We start from the raw sequence: 27,346 nt of genomic DNA on the forward strand, positions 1-27,346 counted from the left end.
GGACCTGCTTATTTCTGGAGGGGTTGCTTACTGGGGGGGCTGCTTATTACTGGGGGGGGCTACTTATTACAGGGGAAGGGGCTGCCTATTACTGGGGGGGGTGCCTATTACTGGCTGGGGGGACCTGCTTATTACTGGGGGGAACCTGCTTATTACTGGGGGGGCTGCTTATTACTGGGGGGGGGGTGTTCTTATTACAGGGGAATGGGGTTGCTTATTACTGGGGGGGCTGGTTATTACTAGGGGGGACCTGGTTATTACTGGGGGGGACCTGCTTATTACTGGGGGGGATTGCTTACTGGGGGGCTGCTTATTACTGGGGTGGGCTGGGGGCTACTTATTACAGGGGAAGGGGCTGCCTATTACTGGGGAGGCTGCCTATTACTGGGGAGGCTGCTTATTACTGGGGAGGCTGCCTATTACTGGGGGGGGGGGCTGCCGCCTAGTACTTGGGGGGGGGGGCGCTGCCTATTACTTGGGGGGGGCGCTGCCTATTACTGGGGGTGGGGCGCTGCCTATTACTAGGGGGGGGGACCTGCTTATTACTGGGGGGGGGACCTGCTTATTACTGGGGGGGGACCTGCTTATTACAGGGGGAGGGGCTGCTAATTACTGAGAGGTGGGGGCTGTCTATTACTGAGGGATGGGGGCTGTCTATTACTGGGGGGGGGAGATAAATTATATGCTGCCCTATGTGTGTGCTGGGGGGGGGGGAGATTATACACTGCCCTATGTGTGTACTGCCAGGACATTCTAATGTCATAACTAAATAAGAATGCACTAAACTCCAACCCCCTTCATAACCCCGCCCCCCTATAACCAAAACCCCGCCCATGTCCCGCCCAACCCTGACGGGTCTTGTAAAAATGGTCTTGCTTGAAGCCGGTCCCTGGTGCCAAAAAGGTTGGGGACCACTGCCCTAGAGCAGTGATGGCGAACCTTTTAGAGACCGAGTGCCCAAACTGCAACCCAAAACCCACTTATTTACCGCAAAGTGCCAACACATCAGGGGGGCGGGGCTTATCACGATGTATGATTTTACCTCCGTCGTTCTAAAAAGGACAGGGCCACTTCAAAATAGACAGCGTGCAGATTTTAACTGCTTTTTGGATGTCGAAATACTGCAGAATGTCCTCAGCGGACATTTCTGTGCAAAATTCTGCAGCATTTTACACATCCAAAAAGCAGTCAAAATCTGCACCCTGTCCATTTTGAAACAGCCCTGCCCATTTCCGCCACGTCTAAACATACCCCAGCAGTAATAGTGAACCCCCAGCAATAATAATGACATCCCACAGCGACTCCCAGTGTAATAGTGATCCCCCCAGCAGTAATAGTGACACCCTCCAAAGCAGCCCCCCAGCAGTAACATTAGTGACACCCCCCAGAGCGGCCTCCCAGCAGTAATAATAGTGGCAGCCCCCCAGCGGCCTCCCAGCAGTAATATTAGTGACACTACCCAGCAGTAATATTAGTGACACCCCCCAGCAGCCCCCAGCAGTAATAATAGTGACACCCCCCAGCAGTAATAATAGTGACACCTCCCAGCAGTAATAATAGTGACACCCCCCCCAGCAGTAATAATAGTGACACCCCCCCCAGCAGTAATAATAGTGACACCCCCCTCAGCAGTAATAATAGTGACACCCCCCCAGCAGTAATAATAGTGACACCCCCCTCAGCAGTAATAATAGTGACACCCCCCCAGCAGTAATAATAGTGACACTCCACAGTGACCCCCCCAGCAGTAATAATAGCGACACCCCCCCTTCCCCAGCAGTAATAGTAGTGACAGCCCCAGCAGTAATAATGCCCCCCAGAGGTTCCCCAGCAGTAAAATTCCCCCCCAGTGTTAATATTTCCCCCCCCAGCAATAATAATGCCCACTCCAGTGATCCCCCAGCAATAATAACACCCCTCCCCAGCGATCCCCCACCAGCAATAATGCCCCCCTAGCGATCCCCCGCAGTAGTAATAATGCCCCCCAACAATCCCCCCAGCAGTAATAATGACCCCCCACCCCATCGGTCCCCCAGCAGTTATAATGCGACCCCAGTGGTCCCTCAGCAGTGATAATGCCCCCCCTCCCCCAGCAGTGATAATGCCCCCTCCTCCCCCAGTAGTGATAATGCCCCCCCCCTCAGTGATAATGCCCCCCCCCCTTCCCCAGCGGTTCCCAGCAGTGATAATGCCCCCCCCCCCAGCGTTCCCTGAGCAGTGATAATGCTCCCCCTCCCCCAGCAGTGATAATGCCCACCCCCGGGACCCACATACTTACCCCTCCTCTTTGTGGAAGCTCCGCTCCTCTTCTGCCCGATCGCTGGTGCACACTGACGTCAGTGTGCTGCCAGATGCCTCCTCCCCCTGCTCTCGCAGAACCAAGTAGGAGACGTTGGGGGACGGGGGAGGAGGATCCCGGCTGCACACTGACGTCACAGTGTGCGTCGGGATGAGTGCAGATAGCAGCGCTGATGAGTGAATGCCTGCAGGGGAGCCGCAGCCCCTACAGGCATTCACTAGTGGTGAGCGGCCGATGGTGACGCATGCCAGCAGGGAGAGCTCTGCCATAGGTTCGCCACCACTGCCCTACAGTGAAGGGATACTAGCTATCTCTTGCAGAGGGGCTGGTGTATATATAGGCAGCAGACCAGTGGGAATTGGCTGGCAGGAGGACCTCCACACCCAGCCAGCTCAATTATCCCTCACCTGTGAAGGTGTGCTCCTGGAACCCTGTAGTACAACAGATCCCAGCAGCACAACCTGGCAGTCCATCTGGTCCGATCCCACAAAGGAACTACTGTAGAACAAAATTCCTAAAATAGTTAATAATATGATAGAAAGATGCCTGAATGAACCAAAATACAAAAAATTAGGATAGCGCTCCTGAAATGGCGGCCCGATATAATTAAACCGTGGTGTGCTTTAGTGGAAATGAAACACACTTACCCGGTGTATAGCAGAGACCTTTATAATAAAGATCTCCACCAACACCCCAAATCCAGATAAGCCTGTAAAACGATCCTGCCGGAGGTCCCGTGATATCCCGCTGGGCTAGACAGTAGGAGAGCCGTGCGCATCCTCCGTCTCTCTGGCCAGAGAGCCGCTAAAGGAAAGTCTGTATGTATAAATATGGATTTCACGCTCCTTAGGACATATGTACTCCGGTCCGTGATTATTATCCCCAACTCCGTTTATTGCTGTACAACGCATTTCGTCTCAAAGGACTTTTTCAAGTATTATTATCCTCAACTCCGTTTATTGCTGTACAACGCGTTTCGTCTCAAAGGACTTTTTCAAGTACTTGAAGATGTACTTGAAAAAGTCCTTTGAGACGAAACGCGTTGTACAGCAATAAACGGAGTTGGGGATAATAATCACGGACCAGAGTACATATGTCCTAAGGAGCGCGAAATCCATATTTATACATAAAGATGCCTGAATGAACACAGAGCATCATGTATGGGACTGAGTACCCGCATACTAGTCACAGTACCTATGCTGATCACAGTACGAGGGTAACATCCATGTGAATGTTACTGTGACATACAGTATACCATCTCTCTATGGTTCATTTTCTAGAACACATTTCACATTGGATATTGTAGCGCTTATATGTTATTCTAGACTCAGCAAGTAAATGTTATTTTTAGTACATAATAAAAGTTATACCATTTTCCAATATACCGGTACTTTCTATATGGTTTCTCACAGTTTGGAAGATATCTGCTTAAAGGGGTTGTCCCGCGCCGAAACGGGTTTTTTTTTTTTCAATAGCCCCCCCGTTCGGCGCGAGACAAACCCGATGCAGGGGTTTAAAAAAAAAAAACGGATAGTACTTACCCGAATCCCCGCGCTCCGGTGACTTCTTACTTACCTTGCGAAGATGGCCGCCGGGATCTTCACCTACGGTGGACCGCAGGTCTTCTCCCATGGTGCACCGTGGGCTCTGTGCGTTCCATTGCTGATTCCAGCCTCCTGATTGGCTGGAATCGGCACACGTGACGGGGCGGAGCTACGAGGAGCAGCTCTCCGGCACGAGCGGCCCCATTCAGAAGGGAGAAGACCGGACTGCGCAAGCGCGTCTAATCGGGAGATTAGACGCTGAAATTTGACGGCACCATGGAAACGAGGACGCTAGCAACGGAGCAGGTAAGTGAATAACTTCTGTTTGGCTCATATTTAATGCACGATGTATATTACAAAGTGCATTAATATGGCCATACAGAAGTGTATACCCCCACTTGCTTTCGTGGGACAACCCCTTTAATGTTTCTTCTAGTGGATAACAATCTGTCCTGGCCATAGGATGGACACAGGGACCAGAAGTGATTACAGTACTATGTATCAGAGCTCTGGCTTGTAAGAGGCCATGCAATTATCGTGTCCATGACAGATTTTCTATCCACTGGAAGTAAGCAAAGTTAGTAGAGATGATGAAACCTGTACTGGGTTAATTACTTCCCTAAATACTTTTTTTTAGATTTTTAGACACTAATATACTGTCAGTTTTGTCATCCAAATGAAAATGCACCATGAGCAGCACATTTAATAGACGTTGCAGCCTTTTGTAGCATTTTTTACATTAGCCACTAGGAGGCACTTGAAGATCTTGATTTAAAGACCCTTGCAAAAATAAATGCTTGAATAGAACATTTAATACGGTACATAAGGAGAAAGAGGGAGACAAAGAGCAAGTGTGTTCACAGTCTCCGTCTCCATACTGCATGGCACCTTGTACATCCACGCAATGACCTCGATGATAGCTCAGTCTGATCCAACAGTTATAGAGGGGAACGTGCTTTGATAAATTCTTGACTTATTTATGAGACTTCTCCGTCTCTAAAGCATTTATTCAGAAATTTCATATCTTGTGCGGAGAAACAACTAACCAGCGCTTTGTACTGCGGCCGCTAAGAGTTGTGAAACCTAAAGTGTTCAGTTCAAAGAACTTACAAAGACAATAATAAAGAAAAGGTCTTTGTGTTCTGTTCCACACGCAGTACATCTGTTAATGCAAAAACATCTTCACGATTTATTCACATTGGGTTTAAAGCTTTATTAAAATGGAGCAGAAGGACCAGTGGACATGGGGCTATTGATTGCTTGTGTGAACAATTTATGATGTTTGACCAATTTTGAAGACCATCAGTCAGTTCTCGACAGCCGCCTACCCTTCACCCTCCTAAAGGAGTTATTGTCATCGCATTGTCTCGCCAGATGTTGTCTAGAACTGTGGTGTGGATGGGGGTAGGATGCCTTATATCTCGTGGAACTGTCCTGGAATAAAGTCTTCACAAGCTACAATAAGCTCAGAACTTCCAAATATTCCCCTGCAGACCGTCCCTCTTTTAACGTCCAGTTCATTGGCATTATATGATGAAGGTTGACATTGACCGGTCTTCACCGTGGATTAGATCAACTATTAAAGGGGTATTCCCCAAACAGACTTATCAGCTATTCTGATAAGTGGAGGTCTCACCGCTGAGACATCCACCGATCCCAAGAATGGGAGCCCCGTGTCCCCCTCTCCTCCTCACTGCGGGCTCATTGCAGCCTCCGCAGTGACGTAGAGATTGAGCAGAGTTGCAAATGAGGATGTATGGTGCAGCTCCATGAAGTTCAATGGAGCTGAAAGAAATTGCGGAGCACAAGTGCTCGGCTATCTCAGGCATCTAGATGAATGGGATGCTACTGCGTATTCCTAACCACCGCTCTACTCAATCTCCTGTTCACTGCAGGGGGTGCATTGAGTCTGTCGTGAGGAGGGAGATACAGAATCCCTGCTTTTGGGACCAGTGTTGGTTTCAGTGGTGAGACCTGCACCAATCATACTTTTATCACCTATCCTATAGATAGGTGATAAAGGTCAATTTTGAGAATACCCCTTTAAGCCCTAAAGAAAGACTTGCCGGTGCTGGTCTTCATTCTTAGTTCCATTGACCCTGCCACCTACTTGATGTGACCATTGTCTTATCTGCTACCACTTCTCCTTTTTCAATCTATTTTATTCCTCCTTTCAGTATTCTCCTTCTACTTTTAAAGTATATTCTATTACTGGTTAGTCCTAATGTGACAATGCTGAAGTTCTCCTTTCAATTGCAGGGTGCCAATGGACAGCCAGGGCCTGATGAAGGCCCGAAGGGTCTTAGAACCTCTATTACACCCTGCTAGATGCATGACTTAACAGAAGAATACTAACAGGTACAATACACCACAATACAGAAGTACTGCACTGTATTATACAAGCAATCAAGTACGTGTTCCAGCTCTCTAGTGGATTTTTTACGACTTGGGAGTCACAGTCATAGCAACCTGCAATTCTCACTACGATCCTATTGATTTCCCCTGTCACAGCCTAAATTGGCACGTATCATTCATTACCTTTACTGGTTAAATATGTATAATCATAAAAGAATAGATAATCTACAACTCAAGTCATTAGACATTGTCTACAGATTATTATGAGCCTATAAGAAAACTTTAAGAGCATGTTCACATCCGATGCAAATATGTTAGCGCTGATTTTGCCTCTAAAAACGTGAATTTTGCCCCGGCTATATACATGTATACCTGGAGATCCGCACATGGATTAAGCCCTTTTCAAAAGGCAAATCCACATGTTGTAAATCCCAGCACAAAATTTGTGTCAAGTGCCATATGCATATGGAAAAATCTACGCCATATAGACTACAGTGCAGGTTCCCTTTGAAAGTAACAAGACGTGGACTTGATGCAGAATCGGCACGAATTCCAGATCAAATCCGCCGTGTGACCATACCCATTGTGAAGATGCAATTATGATCATCTAATTTTATTATACATTGTGCTATATGTTCAACCTCGCTTTTAGATTTCGGGATTCTTTACTTCAAGTGACCAAATGTTTGTTTTGTATCTGGAAGATACCGAGCCGTAATGATGCTAAGTACCCTACATAATACTTAACCTCTGGAGTTCAACAACACGCACGCCATGAGAAAACATAGCTTCACCCTGATCCTTGGGCCTCATTAAAGCCTTGCAAAGTGGATTAATGTTTTAAATATGCGGACTCAGCAGAGATGAGTCTTTACTATTTAGATAAATTCATCTTGTGCGCTAATTTATTATCTGGAGGTCTGCACAGTCAGCAGTAGCAATCCATGAAGATGTTTTGTCAAATATGATCCAGGTGCAAGCCGCATGCTACAAAACTGCAGGGCAAAGCTACATTAAACATAATGTTGGCTGAAAATGGTTCTACTAAGAATATACATCAGGGCGATAAACCAGCAGAGCTAGCTTCAGAAAATCAGCGCAATTCCCCGTGGCTTATTTTCCAAAAGATAAACTAAGGTTTGTTTGCATTTCTGCTGAACTAGGCAGGTATTACTTAAGGGCGGGATATTTTATTTTATTATATATATATATATATATATATATATATATATATATATATATATATATATATATATATATAGTACTGTGCAAGACTTTTACATAGGTGTGGAAAGCCGTTGTAAAGTAGAAATGTTTTCTTTTTAAAAAAAGAGTTACTAGTTTATTTTTGTAAATTAGCAAAATTGAAAGCGAATGAGGAAAAGATAAATATAAGTCTGGGTTCACGCGGGGCGGAATTGTCGCAGTTCACGGTTAGACTTTCTGCACGGAAATTCCTTCATCAATCTTAAACCCAAGGTTAAGCAGCAAAGTGGAAGAGATTTGCAAAAATCTCTTCCACACACCGTGGACAGTCCGCTCTGAAACGGACATGCCACGTGCAATTTAAAGCCGCGGCATGTCAATTGTTTCTGCTACGATTTCTGCTACCGGCTCTCTCCTCCCTATAGGAAGATATGGCTGCAGTGGAACAAGACCCTCAAAATCCACACCAAAACCTGCAGGACTTCTGCTGCGGAAATCTTGCAGAATTTCCATGCGGTCTTGCTAAGGGCAATCCATAGGATTTACGCCCTGTGCGAACCCTTTGACATCTGCATCAGAGGTTCCGTTATGGGTACAGGAAAGGGGAATCCCTGTGGCCGAACGGATCGGTCTTATGATGGAACCAAAGAGCGCCGGATGGACCCCATTGACAAATAATGGTGTCTGTTCGGTTTCTACTCACCTACCCAGCATGTTACTGGAAGAAAAAACACTGCATGCGGCGCTATTTCTTCTGGTATTTTGTGCCGGATCTGTGAATCAGCGTTGATGTGAACCCGGCCTTAATCAAATCAATATTTGGTGCGACGACCCTTTTCCTTTAAAACAGCATTAATTCTTCTAGGTACACTTGCACAGTTTTTGAAGGAATTCAGCAGGTAAGTTGTTCCCAACATCTTGGATAACTCACCAAAGCCTTGATGGATGTAGACTTGCTCACATCCGTATGTCTCTCCGTGTAATCCCAGACAGATTCTTTGTGATGCTGAGATCTGGGCTCTGTGGGGCCATATCATCTTCTAGGACTCCTTCTTTACACTGAAGATAGTTCTTATGTTGTTAACACATTCTCCCGCATGCATTTGGCAGACTTAATAGAGGTTTTGGCAAAAAAGGGTCTTGGATGTTTTTCTTTTTTTGGAAAAGGCTTCCATCTTGCCCCCCTACCCCACAGCCCAGACATATGAAGAGTACAGGAGATGGCTGTCACATGCACTACATAACCAGTACTTGCTCCTGCAGCTCCTTTAATGTTGCTGTCGGCCTCTTCACAGCCTCCTGAATCAATTTTGTTCTTTTCATCAATTTTTGAGGGATGTCCAGTTCTTGGCAATGTCACTGTTATGCCAATGTATTTCACTTTTTGATGACCGTCCTCACTGTATTCCATAGTTTACGTAATATCTTGGATATGTTTTGGTCCCATTCTCCTTACTGATATCTTTCAACATTATGCTGCAGATTTTTCTGTGGATCCTCACCAAAATACACGATGTGTGAACGTACCCCAAGACTTTTTATGTGTCAGTTTTACATAGCTTTATTTTATTACAATGGGAGTGGGAGCAAAAAAAGTGTTTGCACAGGGCACAGTCAGACCTATGGCTGGCCCTGATCATTATTTTTTATTTTAAAGTGCATTTACAAGCACTGTACAAATGCAAGCAGGGGATTAAATACATTACATAAATAAAACAACAGGAACAATAAACATCTACTAAATGACTAACAAATTGATACAGCGGGAGTGTAGCAGTTCAGGCACTAGGGTGGAGCCTCAGGTGTAGCAGCCGCAGGTCTGGAGAGTAGTCAAGGAAGAGCCAGGAATCAGTAACGGGAAGTCTCAGTTGGCAGTACAATGGTTGAGGTGGGTAACATAGTTAGATAGAAAGCCAAAGGGCAGGAACGGGAGTGATGAACCTGCTCACAAAGGCTTATCATCTATGGGGGAAGGAGACATTAAATTAGAGTAGAAGATGCTGCTGTTGTGGTGGCAGCAGGGTTTCTGCACATTGTATGCATAGACGTGTCTGAAAAAGTGTGTTTTCAGATTCTTTTCAAAGTCTTCCAAGATGGTGAGGAGTTTGATGACTTGGGGTAGTGAGTTCCAGGGTCATCCTGGAGATGATTATGTAAGGAGCACACCAGGGGAGAGCAGAGGAGGTCTTACGAGAACTGGAGATAACAAATAGGGAGGTATCAGAATATTAGGTCAGAGATGTATTAAGGGGACAGGTTTTGGACAGCTTTGTATCTCATTGCTAATATTTTGAGCTGAATTCTCTGGACAATAGGTAACCAGTGAAGGGATTTGCAGAGGGAAGAGGTGGATTAGCCGGGCAGTAAAGTTGAGGATGGTTTGAAGGGGTGCAAGAGTGTTGGATGGGAGGCTGCAGAGAAGTACGTTGCAGTAGTCAAGAAGAGAGATGGTGAGGGCTTGCACTAATATTTGTGATGACTCAGGGTAGAGAAAAAATCGTATCCAAGAGATGTTTGTGAATTGACTATGGCAGGAGATAGCGAGGGCTTGTATATGCAGTTTGAAGGTTACAGCAGTCAAATGTTACACCGAGACAGTACACTAGTGGTGTTGGTGAAAGTATGGACCCATTGCTTGTGATTGGTTAGACTGCTGGGGGTGTTGACCGAATTTGCAGAAAGATGATGAAATCAGTTTTGAGGTGGCAGCATTCAGATGGTATTATAATCTTCTGAATGCTGCCGTATTTGTAAGAACCATGCATTAACTATATTGCATTAGGCCGTGTTTTGCAGACTGCAATACATAATATTCACATAGCCGTATTTTACATGACTGTGATTTAAAAACACAGAATGTACTACTTTTGTCCATTTTTGCTTCCGTATTTGCAATAATTGGTATTATTTACTATTGGGCAAACATGGATCTGTATTTGCTTGTAGAAAATAAAACCAATGGCAGGACAATACAGATAAAAAACTGATGACATATGGTAGCAATGGTATCTGTAACACGCCCGCATTATGGATCTGTGACAATACACTTGTCTAAAACTTGCCTTAGGCTGAGGTTATAAAGGTGGAGGTTGTAGCCTAAAACAATCCCACTCCCAATCAATCTTTCTTTCCCCTGACATCTGCCATTTAGGGAGAGCCAGGATACCCCCATATACATAGTATAGTCCACTGATCCCGCTGAGATATGTATGGGTACATCTGAGATATATTCACAAGACTTATTTCAAAATTGTTGCATAAAAAACATTCTAAATATCAAAATGGGAATGATTCTGTGGCATGTAATGGATGTTTACAGACACTATCCATACATAGGGAATACTGGCAGAGATTTCTGCCACATGTGAACGAATCCCAAGGCCACCTGCGCACGGGAGGATTTGCATTGCGGAATCCGGGGCGGGCAACTGCCTCTGGATTCCACAGCAAATACCGCCCATAGCAAGCTATGCCAATACACGATTTCATGTCCACGAGCGGAAATGGATTGTCATTTTCCGCTCACGGAGGACAAAACACAGCATGCTGCGATTTTGTGTGGGCTCCGCACAGACGGCTTCCACTGAAGTCAATGGAAGCCGTCTGTCCCGCAGTCCTTCTTCAATCATCATTGCAGAAAAGTCATGGGATCCGCGTCATCACCTACCGACGGCGTGTGCCAGCGCGCCGGCCAGCACATGCACAGAACAGAATAGAAGATGTTGGATAGGTATAGGGGTTACCGGCCAAGCATAGGATTGGATTCCACTGCAGGATTCCGCATGTGAAATTTGGCCCGCTCGTGTGCAGGCGGCTTAACTTTCTCATGGGCAGAAGCAGTGGAGCAGTGTCAATCCTTGCCACCTAGCCTCAGCTCAGAAAGGAGAGAACTTCTCGGGGAGGCAGATAGCTGATAGTAAAGCAAGGGCTATTGGGGGAAGGAAGAGGCCCAAATCTTTGAGTGACAGACAGGATGATGCAAATCTCCTTTTATCACCAGACATGTTACTATGTAACTATGCAATAGCCTAGGCAATCCTGATTAATCTTACTATGTAGTAAGACAAAAGAATCTGGCTTCAGAGGCTAAATGAAAAACTGGTATTCACTGGAATTTTTTAAGCAGAAACACATGCCTCAGCACTTATACACATTTAATATCTGAATAAAATTGCATAACTATTGTTTATAGTAACCGAATCAAATTACAGGATTATTAGCACATATTTTGATCAAAGCATGGCAGATGGGCCTCCATGGTTTGATCAAAATACATGCTAATAATCTTGCACTTTTATGCAGTTAGTATAAACAAGATTTGTGCAGTTTTATTCAGATATTAAATGTGTATGAGCGTCGAGGCGTGTGTTTCTGTTACTGTATTTGTTGCAGCCACGGCTTATGTGCGCCATTACAATTAATTCATTTGTTGGAAGTGCTGACTTATGTTTTTTTGTATGCATTGGAGTTTTTAAGCATGATTGAAAACTGAGTCACAAGTCACATAACAAATTCAAATCCAGACTGGAAAGGATAAGAACCTCTATATCATTGCAGCACGCTAACCTGTTATTCGCAATGATCCTATTTAGTGAACTTTAACATGAAGCAGGTTCCTTCTTAAACCCCCTTGAATAATGCAATACAATTTCACAGTAATAGTACAAGCAAAGCCTCTGTTTCTTAGTAAGTCACTTTCCCCCTGCTCTCTGCAGTGGAAGCAGAAAATTTGGCTAGTGCCCGTATGATAAGTTGGCTGCAGCACAATCCTGAAATTAGACAGGGTAAGCTTTAATCAAACATAACTCCATAACAAACAGCTCCATTATGTAGGTCTTAAAAGTAAAAGTCATTTTTACGGTGCCCACAGAAATATTGCATTGGCTTTAAGCTGGAATAAGATAAGAGAATGCTGCAGTATTTTTCCCTTTGGTGATGCAATCCATTACAATCGGGGAAAAAAATGAAGTTCTCTATCAGAAGTGAGTTTGCTGGCAAGTAGTTTATTATAAGAAGCATTGCTGTATGTTTGACAGCTCCGGAGGTGAGAAATCCTTCTCATCAGATGACAGCTGATCAAATTCTAACTCGGTTTTGAACTCCTGTCAAGAATATGTATATAACATTATCGAACTGCTGTTTCGAATCTTGACTTCATGTTTTTTTGAGATTTTACTACATTTGCAGCTCTTTTCAACGGTTTTTACTACATGAGGGAATGTCAGATGCATAGAGCGTTCCATCTGCTGCTTAAGTGATATGACAATCACAGGGCGCAGCGACCATTATTATTTTTAAATCCAAATGTATTAAGTTTATTCTGCTAATCAAAGTGCACTCTGTCAGAAAAAAATAAAAATCAAGCCCTCAAAAGAAGTTGTCATTTTGCTCCAAAATGTGGCATGCAGTTCCATCTCAGGCAGATACGTAAATGACGAGAGTTGTGGTGATTAGATGAACAGTCTTGTCACCGGAGCCCTAAACGTGGTTCCACCCTTGGCCTATAAAAGGTTCTTAGAGGCTCCTTGTGTGTAATTACTTTTTTTTCCAGAGCTTGTTGACCACTTGTTGGCTTGTATAGTCTGACTTTGGCTTGAAGGAATGCTGTCTTCCAATAGGTGGCGATGTGGAGGTATTATTCCATCTCCCTTATTTGCATATTACCCGGAGGAGCATGAATGGCCTTTTGAGTCTCCTCACTCACTATCTAGGTGCTCTCCCTAAGGAGAAAAGATAGCGCTTCTGACCCCCGTCACTAGCAAAGCCAGACTCCTACTTACACTGATGAAGGGCAAATACCCTGAAACAGCTGTCTGTATATGGAGTCTGGCTTTAATTCACAGTCATTGTTACAAGGCTTGTATAGAGAGTCTGACTTTGGCTTGAAGGAACGCTGCTTCCAATAGGTGGCGCTGCGGAGGTATTATTTCATCTTCCTTATTTGCATGTTGACCACTAGACACCTCTATGATGCAGAGAAGAGATTTCTCCCATTTAACAGAGGTGGAGAGGGAGCGCCTTATAGAAATGTGAGAAGCTGGATGGTCGTATTGAGAAATTGCCCACCACACGGGCCGTTCTGACCAGACTGTTAGGAGGTGTTGGGACCAGTGGATGCATGAGGGCACACATGGTGACCAGGCAAAGGATGCCCCAGACAGACCACCAGTAGAGACAATCATATTAAAAGCACGAGCAGCTCCAACTGTTTAGTTGTCCACCATCCAGAGACAGGTGGCACCATCATTACAGGCCTCTGTGTCTGTCAGAACCATTTCTCAATGCTTGGCTAAAGGACGTTTGGTCCAATGGCGCCTATTATGTGTTCTGCCTCTGACACCCACCATACCTCCATTTACAATGGTGTTAAAGGGGTTGTTCCGCACCAAAACGGGTTTTTCTTTTTTGCATAGGCCCCCCCCCCCCCGTTCAGCGCAGGACATACCCAAGGGATGTGTTGAAATGAAAAAAAAAATTTTACTTACCCGAATCCCCTCTCTGCAACTTCTTCCTTCTTTTCCTCCAAGATGGCCACAGGGATCTTCACCCACGATGCACCGCGGGTCTTCTCCCATGGTGCACCGTGGGCTCTGTGCGGTCCATTGCCGATTCCAGCTTCCTGATTGGCTGGAATCGGCACAGGTGACGGGGCGGAGCTACGCGATGACGCGTAGAAGGGGCGGAGCCAGAACGCCGCTCGTGCCCGGACCGACCAGAAGGGAGAAGACCCTTCTGCGCAAGCGCGTCTAATCGGGCGGTTAGACGCTGAAATTAGACGGCACCATGGAGACGGGGACGCCAGCGCAGGGAAGGTAAGTGTATACCTTCTGTATGGCACATATTTCATGCACGATGTATATTACAAAGTGCATGTATATGGCCATACAGAAGTGTTTAACTTAACTTGTCATCGCGGGACAACCCCTTTAACGATGAAACTGGACTGCTGCAGAGTGGAACTGAGCTATCTTTAGAGACTAATCCAGATTTAGTTTGGGCACTGATGACTGCTGTGTTCCTGTCTGTAGACCTAGAGGTGAGTGCCTCAATCCTGCCTTTGCTGTGGAGCGGCACACTGCGCCCCCTGCTGGTGTCCCAGTCATTCATCCCTAATAGTGCTATGAAGGACAATGACAGCTCAGCGATATGTTCAGGACATCCTGCAGCCACATGTGTTCCTCTCATGGCGGCTCCCAAGAGGCAGCAGGATAATGCTCAGTCGCACACACAAGGGGGGTCACAGGAATGTCCCCACAACATTGCCATACTTCTGTGGCCTGACTGGTCGCCAAATTTATCACCAATAGAACATGTATGGGGCCATCTGGGACACCAACTTTAACAGCTTACAAGTTTGCACAATCCAGGGGCTCAGATACAGCAAATATGCACAGATATACTACAGCATACCATATGGAACATGAATGCCTCCATGCCCATCCATATCACATCTTGCATCTAAACTAGAGGCAGCCCAACGGGATAATAGAGCCTAAATGCCTGTATGCAAGCAGAAGTTGGCCCAATAGGGTACTAGAGCCTCCATGCCTGCCTATAACACATCTTATATACAAGCTAGAGACGGTACAACAGGGTACTAGAGCCTCCACGCCCCCCCCCCCCCCCCATATGACATCTTTTATACAAACTAGACGTGGTAGAAGAGGGTACTACAGTCTCCATGCCTGCCTGTATCACATCTTGTACCCAAGCTAGAGGGGTACAACTGGGTACTAGAGCCTCCATGTCTCCCATATCGCATTCTGCATCCAAGCTAGTGGTGGCCCAACAGGGTACTAGATCCTCCATGGCTGCCCATATCACATCTTGTATCCAAGTATCCAAAATAAAGGCTGTACAACAGGGTTCTAGAGCCTCCATGCCTGCCTGTATCACATTTTGTATCCGAGCTAGAGACGGTACAACAGGGTATTAGAGTCAACATGCCCACCATATCACATCTTGTATCCAAGCTAGAGGTGGACCAACAGGGTACTAAAACCTCTATGCCCGCCTGTATCACATCTTGTATCCAAGCTAGGGGCGGTACAACAGGGTACTAGAGCAGTGATGGCGAACCTTTTCGAGACCGAGTGCCCAAACTGCAACCCAAAACCTACATATTTACTGCAAAGTGCCAACATGTCAGGGGGCGGGGCTTATCGTGACATATGATTTTACTTCTGTCGTTCTAAAAAGGACAGGGCTGCTCCAAAATAGACAGCATGCAGATTTTGACTGCTTTTTGGATGCGGAAATGCTGCAGAATGTCCTCAGCGGAAATTTCTGTGGCAAATTCTGCAGCATTTCTGCATCCGAAAAGCAGTCAAGGTCTGCACCCTGTCTATTTTGAAACAGCCCTGCCCATTTCCGACACATGTAAACATACCCCAGCGATAATAGTGACCTCCACCACTGACCCCACCGATAATAGTGACCCCCAGCGGCCCCCAGCATAATAGCAACACCCTACAGCGGCCCCCAGCGTAATAGCGGCACCCCACAGCGGCCCGCAGCGTCACAGCTACACCCCACAGCGGCCCCCAGCGTCATAGCGACACCCCACAGCAGCCCCCAGCGTCATAGCGACACCCCACAGTGGCCCCCTGCATAGTAGCGACACCCCACAGCGCCCCCCAGCGTAATAGTTATATCCCCCAGTGGCCCCCAGCGTAATAGTGACATCCCATAGTGGCCCCCAGCGTAATAGTGACATCCCATAGCGGCCCCCAGCGTAATAGTGACATCCCATAGTGGCCCCCAGCATAACAGTGACATCCCATAGTGGCCCCCAGCGTAATAGTGACATCCCATAGCAGCCTGGCCTCCCCTCCCCCACTCACTCACCTCAGTTGTGGTGCGCTCTCCTCCTGCGCCTCAGCCTCTGCCGCCACAGCTCCCAGGGTCGGCGCTGTCCTCTTTCCCGGCGTTTCCTGCCTCGCCGCTGTCCTCTATGCAGGGGCCGCTGGCCAGGCCCTGCGCTGACTGTAACAGCGCTCCCAGCCTTGGGCCCGCAGCTCTCAGGCTCACCGCAGTCCTCTGCCCCCAGCCAATCAGAAGCTGGGGGCGTGAACCAGTTGTCTGAGAGGTGTATTATGTCACCACCCTTTACTTCCGATGCCAACATAATACACCAGCCTCCATGCCCGCCCGTATCACATCTTGTAACCAAGCTAGAGCCAGTACAACAGGGTACTAGAGCCTCCATGCCCGCCTGTATCACATCTTGTATCCAATCTAGAGGTGGTACAACAGGGTACTAGAGCCTCCCTACAAGGCGTCAGTTTTCACAATAAATGATCCTTTTGCTCTGATATTGTAATCACTTACGTAGATCAACATTACAATCTCACAGAAAATTTCATTTATCTCAACAACTTCTAAGGGAGGGATTTTTTTTGAGAATGAGTGTAAATCATTTATCAATCTCATTGCATACATGTAGAGTTTGTCATTGATTAAGCAATGTATGTGACATTATAAATGCCTGTGTTGCTTTAAAAGCACATGCTTTAAAAGGGTCCTTTACACAGGGTGAACCAATTATTACTCGGTGTAAACATACTGAGCAGCGAAATAGCATATGTTTGTTGTTGAGCGCACCTTATATGTGGGCATCCATAAAAATTACCGATTGTCAGCAGCACATCCTCTCTAGGACAATAATGAGAGGTACCATGCCCCTCTTAATCATTGCTACATGAGAATTAAAGTAAACACTAACTGACTTTCTATATCACGAATCAACACTTGCTGAGGGCAGTTCATTTCTGGATGTAAAGCATACTCGCCATACGTATGCTCCATTTTGTAGGGCAACATGTTGGCTTTAGCATTGATAGATGAGGTCATGAATAAGCTATACCCCTACATTGCCCCTTTAGGGTGACTACCCACTACTTGTAATGTTAAAATCTCGATTTCGCGTTAAATTGCGATTTTGCGCGATCGCGGTTTTAACATTACAAGTCCCATAGACCCCTGCAGGAGAAAAACGCTGCGAATTTCGCAGTGAAAAAAAACTGTAGTGGGTAGTCACCCTAAGAGATCAACATTTAAAGGGGTTGCATGAGATTAGAATAAAAGGCCAGTTCTTTCTAGAAACAGTGTCATTCTTGTACATGGTGTGTATCTAGTTCTGCAGCTAGGGTTGCCACCCAGCCTGTAATCCACCGGCCTGGCCCGTATTGTTTCTGTGAGGCCGGTGCCTTTTTATTTTTTTTACCGTCCCTATTACAGGCCGGTATTTTCAGAGCCTGCACTGCCCCCTAGCGCCGGTTAACCCTCTTCCAGCAGTCCTAAAAATCAGGTGAAACACAGACCTGAGAGCCGGTAGCTTCCAGGGCCTCAGATGATGCCTCCTCTGTGGGAGGAGTCAGGGATTACATGACCATGGGGAGCTCAGTAAATGTAAGACTCTGCAGGTAGGTGTAGGTGTAGGTGTGGGTGTGGGTGTGGGTGTGTCTGAGCGATGGAGGGAGGGAGTGGAGCTATGTGTGGGGGTCAGGATGATGTAGCAGAGCTGTGTGTGTGTGTGATGTGTGGGGATCAGGATGGATATAGAGGTGTCGTGTGTGTGTGATGTGTGGGGATCAGGATGGATGTAGTAGAGCTGTGTGTGTGATGTGTTGGGGGTCAGGATGGATGTAGCAGAGCTGTGTGTGTGATGTCTGGGGATCAGGATGGATGTAGCAGAGCTGTGTGTGTTATGTGTGGGGGTCAGGATGGATGTAGCAAAGCTGTGTGTGTTATGTCTGGGGGTGAGGATGGATGTAGCAGAGCTGTGTGTGATGTGTGGGGGTCAGGATGGATGTAGCAGAGCTGTGTGTGATGTGTGGGGGTCAGGATGGATGTAGCAAAGCTGTGTGTGATGTGTGGGGTTCAGGATGGATGTAGCAAAGCTGTGTGTGATGTGTGGGGGTCAGGATGGATGTAGCAGAGCTGTGCGTGATGTGTGGGGATCAGGATGGATGTAGCAGAGCTGTGTGTGTTATGTGTGGGGATCAGGATGGATGTAGCAGAGCTGTGTGTGATGTGTGGGGTCAGTGTGGATGTAGTAGAGCTGTGTATGATGTGTGGTGGTCAGGATGGATGTAGCAGAGCTGTGTGTGATGTGTGGGGGTCAGGATGGATGTAGCAGAGCTGTGTGGGTGATGTCTGGGGATCAGAATGGATGTAGTGGAGCTGTGTGTGTGATCTGTGGGGGGTGAAGATGGATGTAGCAAAGCTGTGGGTGATGAGTGGGGGTCAGTGTGGATGTAGTAGAGCTGTGTATGATGTGTGGGGGTCAGGATGGATGTAGTAGAGCTGCGTGTGTGATGTGTGGGGATCAGGATGGATATAGAGCTGTCGTGTGATGTGTGGGGATCAGGATGGATGTAGTACAGCTGTGTGTGTGTGATGTGTGGGGGTCAGGATGGATGTAGTAGAGCTGTGTATGATGTTTGGGGGTCAGGATGGATGTAGTAGAGCTGTGTGTGATGTGTGGGGGGTCAGGATGGATGTAGTAGAGCTGTGTGTGATGTGTGGGGGTCAGGATGGATGTAGTAGAGCTGTGTGTGATGTGTGGGGGTCAGTGTGGATGTAGTAGAGCTGTGTATGATGTGGGGGTCAGGATGGATGTAGTAGAGCTATGTGTGATGTGTGGGTGTCAGGATGGATGTAGTGGAGCTGTGTGTGTGATCTGTGGGGGTTACGATAAATGTAGCAGAGCTGTGTGTGATGTGTGGGGGTCAGTATGGATGTAGTAGAGCTGTGTTTGATGTGTGGGGTCAGGATGGATGTGGTAGAGTTGTGTGTGATGTGTGGAGGTCAGGATGGATGTAGTAGAGCTGTGTGTGATGTGTGGGGTCAGGTTGTATGTAGCAGAGCTGTGTGTGTGATGTCTGGGGATCAGGATGGATGTAGCGCAGCTGTGTGTGTGATGTCTGGGGATTAGGATGGATGTAGCGGAGTTGTGTGTCTGATGTGTGGGAATCAGGATGGATGTAGTGCAGTTGTGTGTGTGTGATGTGTGGGGGTCAGGTTGGATGTAGCAGAGCTGTGTGTGTGATGTCTGGGGATCAGGATGGATGTAGAGCAGCTGTGTGTGTGATGTCTGGGGATCAGGATGGATGTAGCGGAGTTGTGTGTGATGTGTGGGGGTCAGGATGATGTAGCAGAGCTGTGTGTGTGATGTCTGGGGGTCAGGATGGATGTACTAGAGCTAGGTGTGTGATGTGTGGGGGTCAAGTTGGATGTAGCTGAGCTGTGTGTGTGATGTGTGGGGATCAGGATGTATATAGAGGTGTCGTGTGTGTGATGTGTGGGGATCAGGATGGATGTAGTAGAGCTGTGTGTGTGATGTCTTGGGATCAGGATGGATGTAGTGGAGTTGTGTGTGATGTATGGGAGTCAGGATGGATGTCCGTCCGGCCCTGCAGTGACAGTGTCGGGACCCAAGGAGGACAGCGGAGGAGCAGTACATGCGGTACGAGGTATGTACCATGTACTTCATGTAATCTTGTATGTTTAGATGGTATATGTTATACCAGCTGTACATATAATTATGTATAGGATAGATCCAGGTTACATCAGCATCAATATATACAGGGAAAGTATATCTCATGTATATAGTGATATGGACCATGCTGGGGTAACCTGGGTATCTCATGTATATTATTATATATGTGTAGATTGTATGCGAGTGTCTGCAGCGTATTCTCGCAAGTAGATGGCATGCGATTCACACTAAATGTCATCTACTTGCGAGAACGCGCTGGCCTGGATCCCGCACATGCGCACAGCCGCTGGACGGGATCCAGGAGATAAAGGAGGAAAGAATGCCGTGATAAGCCATGCCCCAAGCCACGCCCGTTTTTAACCATGGACAATCTTTTTTCGTGACAAAGGTGGCAACTCTATCTGCAGCTGAAACGATTTATTGAAGACCTGGAAACAGTCCTCATTTATTAATCCACATAAAAAGATGCAAGCACTTCAAGAATTCCTGCAATTATAGTATTGTGAACACATGATGAAGTCCAAGGCTTTAGATAAAATGTCAGTACTGTTGATGCATACCAGAAAGATGTTATAGGATGTTTTAGCGCTTGCAATTTTTAAAAAAAGAAAATAATAGCTAAAATAGAAATATATCATCTCAGTAACAAACTCCTCATATCACCATACATAAAATATATGATATTCAAATATCCCCAAAAATAAACAATTATCCCTTCACCTATCCATGATTAAAAAGAACAAATGAAAATTAAAGGGGTTGTCTCGCGCCAAAACGTTTTTTGTTTTTTTCCCATAGGCCCCCCGTTCGGCGCAGGACAACCCCAAAGGATGTGTTAAAAAAAAAAAAAAAAAAGGTATTACGGTACTTACCCGAATCCCCGCTCTGCGACGTCTTCCTTCTTCTTTCCTTCACCAAGATGGCCGCCGGGATCTTCACCCACAATGCACCGCGGGTCTTCTCCCATGGTGCACCGTGGGCTCTGTGCGGTCCATTGCCGATTCCAGCCTCCTGATTGGCTGGAATCGGCACACGTGACGGGGCGGAGCTACGAGGACCAGCTCTCCGGCACGAGCGGCCCCATTCACCAGGAAGAAGACCGCACAGCGCAAGCGCGTCTAAAAAAGCAAGAAGACATCAGAATTAGACGGGGATGCCAGCAACGGAGCAGGTAAGTGAATAACTTCTGTATGGCTCATATTTAATGCACAATGTACATTACAAAGTGCATTAATATGGCCATACAGAAGTGTATAACCCCACTTGCTGCCGCGAGACAACCCCTTTAAGCAAAAATGTAGTACAAAAAACTGAATAGATCACCCCATATAAAATAACCCCAAATTCGTCAAATAATTAAAATCCAAGAGATCATGCTGCCATGATTCATTAAGCTTCCTTAACCCATTAAAGGGGTTCTGTCATTAAAAACAAAAAATTTTATACTTACCTATTGCTCCCCAGGCAGCCTGCTTACCTCTTCTTCTTATCCCAAATCTTCTCCTGGAGCCGCTTGTCAATTCGGTCACGTGACCTCCAGCACCCGATTTTCTTCCATCCGGTCAAAAAGCGTACACTGCCTACCTTCCGCTTCCTTCAGGTCAATGTACGCATACGTCACTAGTGACGTGTGCGTACATTGTCTTGTGAGGAAGCGCGGAATGAAGGTAGCCGCGCGAGACAACGGCACGACTGCGCATGCGCGAGTCTGCGGCGCGCTCGCGCTCGCCTGGGAGCACTTTACACGTGCACACTCTCTGCCAATAGAAATGTATCCCTGACACTGTTGTCAGGCAGAATACATTTCTATTAGCCAATGGAAATGCAAGCTTCTGCTGCCTCTCGGCCAATAGAAATGTATCCCTGACACTGTTGTCAGGCAGAATATATTTCTATTAGCCAATGGAAATGCAAGCTTCTGCATATAAGCATATATATATTTTATTTATATAAATATATATATATAAATAAAAGTATATATATAAAAAAGCATATATGTGTGTGCATATATAAATATATGCATATATATATATGTGTGTGTGCATATATAAATATATGCATATATACATATATATGTGTGTGCATATATAAATATATGCATATATACATATATATATGCATATATGTGTATATATATATATATATATATGTATATGTATATATATATATATATATGTATATGTGTATATATGCATATGTATATGCGTATATATGCATATGTATATGCGTATATATGCATATGTATATGCGTATATATGCATATGTATATGCGTATATATGCATATGTATATGTGTATATATGCATATATATGTATATATGTATATATATATATATATATATATGTATATATGCATATATGTATATATGCATATATGTATATATGCATATATATGCATATATATATATATATTTATGCATATATATATGTATGCACACACATATATGCTTTTTTATATATATATAAATAAAATTATATATATATATGCATATATATGCTATCTGTATCTGTCTACCCGTCTGTGTCTATCCGTCTGTATTTATCCGTCTATCCGTCTGTATTTATCCGTCTACATTTATCTCTCTATGCATCTGTATTTATCCATCTATCCGTCTGTAATTATCCGTCTGCATTTATCCGTCTGCATCTGCCCGTCTATCCATCCGCGTCTATTCATCTATATGTTTATGTGTATATACACACATATATCTATCTAGCTTTATTTGTCTGTGTGTGTGTATATGGCGGTTTCAGGCGAATGTAATTTTCTTCCCTTATGCGGCCATGATTGTCACGGCCGTATATTGGGACAAAACTAAGCCTATGATTACTGTGGTTTCTCTCTCGTTAATACTTGACCGAGAAAATATAGGACCTCCCCTATGAATACTATGTGCGTGAAAGATCAGGCGGCCGCCGTATTCCCACCATTTATTTTGTTTCTTACAGTTGCTCCTACAGCGGTGTGTGTATGTATGTATGTATGTATGTATGTATGTGTATATATATGATACACACATACGCACATCACAAGGCATTGTTCTTACAAGGCGCACTGCACTGGCAGACACACTCGCATATTTGCCATGCGAGATATTGGTTTGAGTTTCTCGTGCTGATATAGTGCTCACTTGTGTAAAATCAGCCACAGAGAATGAATTTAACATCACCAAAGACATAAAGCTATACATTGCCCTCTATTGTCAGCATGCTGTTATCCTGACCCCCAAGTGTCAATGCATAATGCATCCCAAGTGGCAGCGTGCCCACCCATATCACGTCTTGTATCCAAGCTAGAGGCGATACAACAGGGTCCTAGAACGTCCATGCCCGTCCGTTTCGCATTTTGAATCCAAGCTAGAGGTAGTACAACAGGGTACTAGAATCTCCATGTCCACCCGTATCACATCTTGTATCCAAGCTAGAGGTGGTACAACAGGGTACTAGAGCCTCCATGCCTGCCAGTATCACATCTTGTATCCAAGCTAGAGGTGGTACAACAGGGTACTAGAGCCTGCATGCCCCCTGTATCACATCTTGTATCCAAGCTAGAGGCGGTACAACAGGACATACATATATACATACAATAAGACCAGCTTTATACAGATGTAAGTGCAGATGCGCACACTTTTGTGCACTTTTTTGTCTCTCTGAGGGCAGCCGCACATGGGTGTAAGCGTGGAACGTACATGTCCTATGCAGTGTGTAGATATATTACTATACATATTATATGTGTGTGTGTGTATGTATGTATATATGTGTATATATATATATATATACACACACACACATACATACATCTATACACACACATCTTGATACATATACGCATAGATAAATGTATATATACATACACTCATACAATACATTGCATGGGGAATATTCCTGTTTTTACCATGTGGAGTGATTTTTATGAGTGACTGCTATGAGTGACTGCTATGAGTGACTGCTATGAGTGGCTACTGTGAGATTGCAGGGAAGATCTGGAGGCCCTTGGGAAACTCTGGGTGTTCAGAGACCCAGGGAGAAACACTAGCAGATTTTGGTAGACTGCAGGCAGGACTATTCACTGCACTGGATGGGCGGAAGTAGCTTTGTGAGGGCGGAAGTGGTCAGCACAGCAAGGGGTGCTGGGAGATGACCTCCTAGCAGGAGGGGCTGAAGATGTAAACAGAGCATGGAGGTGAAAAATGGAGCCTAGGTAAGTACTACTTCTGAAAAAAACGTTTTATATGTGTTATTTACCACAGGTTGTGCCAGCGGGGCAGATTTACTGGAGAAAAAAAAATACAGATTGTAATGACAGAACCCCTTTAAGGACCAGCCACTGTATATATACGGCGGCTGGTCCTGGGCTTTGAGGACCACCGATTGTAAAAATACGGCGGTGCTCTAAGCCTCCTGCCTCTGCAATCAGTCAGAGTCAGGTACGGGTTATCAGCTGTTTGTGACAGCTGATAACCTGGAGCAGAAGGCAGGAGGGGTTTTTAACCCTTCCTGCCTTCTGCTTCCCCGATGTACAGTGCTCAATGAGCACTGTCGGGGCAAAGTGAAAGTAAGAAGTTCTTTCACTACGGGAGCCTCGGGGGGTCATGTGACCTCCCGGGATTCCCTGCTATGCAGAGCTGTAACTGAGGGTCCTATGGACTGCCCAGCTACAGTGGGAAAATGTCAAATAAAGCTAAAAAAAAAAAGTGAGTGTCCCCCAGAGGTCTTATATGACGTCATGGGGGACACAGATAGTAAAAAACACAATTACATACATCAGTAAAACAAAATAACAATAAAACAACAATACATACATAAAAAAGAGAATAACACAAAGCAGACGCCAACAAAAACCGTCGCCGTATGCGCCCTGTAAACCAAAACCATACATACTATATATCAAAACGTCCGAAATAAATAGAGGAACCCATTTCCATACTTTATTTTAGTGTAAATATAAAAAAAAAATTTTTTAAAAACTATAAATGTTAAAAAAATCATTTTTTTTAGCATTTTACCCCCAATAAAACTAAAAAACGGAAAAAAAAGTCAGTGAAAAAGATATTAAAAAATAGTCCAATATGTCACGGGAAAAAAAACGCAGCAAAAATAATTTTGGTAGCTAAAGGAAAAAAAATGGAGCAGTAAAACCGCCACATGGGTAAAATCCCTAAAAAGTGTCTGGTCCTTAAGGTACAAAACAACCTGGTCCTTAAGGGGTTAATAGCTCAATTGTGGCTAGGGATTTTTAGCACAAACACATCAGTTTAGGGAGGTGGTGAGTTCTCCTTCAATGGAAGTGTTCAAACAGAGGCTGGACAAATATCTGTCTGGGATGACTTAGTGATCCTGCACTGAGCAGGGGGTTGAACCCGATGACCCTGGAGGTCCCTTCCAACTCTACCATTCTATGGTTTGCACTTTCGCTAGCAATCACATTGGCTATCATTTAAACACAAGTTGTTTAAAAAGATAAAACTTTGTTGTGGTTATAAAATAGCTAATAAGAACTTGCAGGAGAGAAGAGATAAGAAAACCAAGCAGTCAGTCCAGCACACTGACGGATCTCCTATTGAGACTTAAAGGAGATGTCTCGAGGAAGCAGTGATTTTTTTTTTTGCCCAATCCCCCTAATTAAACATACATTACTAATTACCCCTGTAAATGACTTTCCTAGCTGGTTTGTACTTACCGTTCCAGCGTTTCAGCAACTTATAAAAGTTTCCCCAAGATGGCCGCCGGCTCTTTCCCCGTCGCTCGCTGCAGCCCGACGTGCGCGCTCCCGAGACGCTGCCAGCTGTGTCTCCATGGCAACCGGACGCCCCGCAGCCGCCGCCGCCGACCAGACGCCCCGCAGCCGCCGACCAGTCACCCACCGCCAGGCAGCAGGTAACCGGCGCTAGCCCCCGGCTCCCCAGCGCTAGACCCTCAGCCCAGGTGAAGGCCCCGGAGCCCAGCGCTGGGCTCCGGGGCCTTCACCTGTCAGTGAACATCACACCCGACCCATCACTTACCCCCCTGGCCCAGCGCTAGTTCCCCCCGGCCTAGCGACAGACCCCCCATCGCAGCGACAGCCCCCCCCGGCCTAGCGACAGCCCCCCCATCGCAGCGACAGCCCCCCCCGGCCTAGCGACAGCCCCCCCATCGCAGCGACAGCCCCCCCCGGCCTAGCGACAGACCCCCCATCGCAGCGACAGCCCCCCCCCGGCCTAGCGACAGCCCCCCCATCGCAGCGACAGCCCCCCCCGGCCTAGCGACAGCCCCCCCATCGCAGCGACAGCCCCCCCCGGCCTAGCGACAGACCCCCCATCGCAGCGACAGCCCCCCTCGGCCTAGCAACAGCCCCCCCATCGCAGCGACAGCCCCCCTCGGCCTAGCGACAGCCCCCCCATCGCAGCGACAGCCCCCCCCGGCCTAGCGACAGACCCCCCATCGCAGCGACAGCCCCCCCATCGCAGCGACAGACCCCCCCCGGCGCATCACAGCGACAGCGGCGACAGCGACGACAGCCCCCCCCGGCCCATCACTTACCTGGACGGCAGGACAGCTGGACGGCAGGACAGCTGGGCGGCTTCTCCGGACGGCAGCTCCAGTTTCTGCACCTTCCTCTAACAGAGGAAGGTACAGAATGGCCGCTCCAGCGCGCTCCCAAGCAGTGACAGCTCATCTGCGCATGCGCAGAAGAGCTGTAGCGGGGAGCACACTGAAGCGGCTCGTGCTGAAAGGAGAAGACCGGACTGCGCATGCGCGTCTAAAAAAGCAAGCTGCCAGCGAATTTAGACGGAACCATGGAGACGAGGACGCTAGCAACGGAGCAGGTAAGTGGAATAACTTCTGTATGGCTCATATTTAATGCACGATGTATATTACAAAGTGCATTAATATGGCCATACGGAAGTGTATACCTCCACTTGGTTTCGCGAGACCACCCCTTTAAGGCCCATTAAGACACAATGATTATTGCTCAAAATTCACTCAAAAGCCATCCTTTAAACGAGAATTGTTGCGTGTAAATATGCCCATCTTTTGCTTTTCTGCCAAACGATGGATTTCAGTTCGGCATGAAATCCATCGTTCCGCAGAACAGCTGATAGGCAGGACTGCACGCTGTTTTATTTCTGCCCAGGGAGTGCTGATTGCATTGTCTCAGCTGTCAGCTCCATGGCAGACCAAAGGGAATATATTCAGAGAACAGCGGCTGGTCTGTTCCCTGATTACAGCTCCCAGCGGTTCACACGCTACTAATTGGTACTAATAGGCATTAGTACAAAGTAGTAGTTTATGCTAAATGATCGCTCAAAAGCCATCTTTTGAGTGATCATCTTTGTGTCTAAATGCACCTTTAGGCATTCTGCCCACGGGCGTGATTCCGCTGGCGGTGAAATCACGCTGTCTGAAGCTTTCCATAGCATTGCTATGGAAAGCGCCGCCTCCCTGTCCACGAGCGGAGAAT

At 46.3% G+C, this 27,346-nt stretch overlaps 1 protein-coding gene and 1 long non-coding RNA gene across 5 annotated transcripts in view; one reads left to right on the forward strand and one right to left on the reverse strand.

Annotated features, from left to right (window-relative positions):
• The window catches only part of TPK1 (thiamin pyrophosphokinase 1), a 585,523-nt gene that overhangs the window by 11,650 nt on the left and 546,527 nt on the right, over positions 1-27,346 (reverse strand). The window lies entirely within an intron of this gene.
• The window catches only part of LOC136587011 (uncharacterized), a 162,939-nt gene continuing 159,628 nt past the window's right edge, over positions 24,036-27,346 (forward strand). For both annotated transcript variants that reach the window (XR_010787406.1, XR_010787407.1), the window contains exon 1: positions 24,036-24,106. This is a non-coding gene — a long non-coding RNA (uncharacterized lncRNA). The remainder of the gene's footprint in view (positions 24,107-27,346) is intronic.

The sequence above is a fragment of the Eleutherodactylus coqui genome, chromosome 12 (assembly GCF_035609145.1).
Source record: "Eleutherodactylus coqui strain aEleCoq1 chromosome 12, aEleCoq1.hap1, whole genome shotgun sequence".
NCBI classification, from domain to species: domain Eukaryota; kingdom Metazoa; phylum Chordata; class Amphibia; order Anura; family Eleutherodactylidae; genus Eleutherodactylus; species Eleutherodactylus coqui.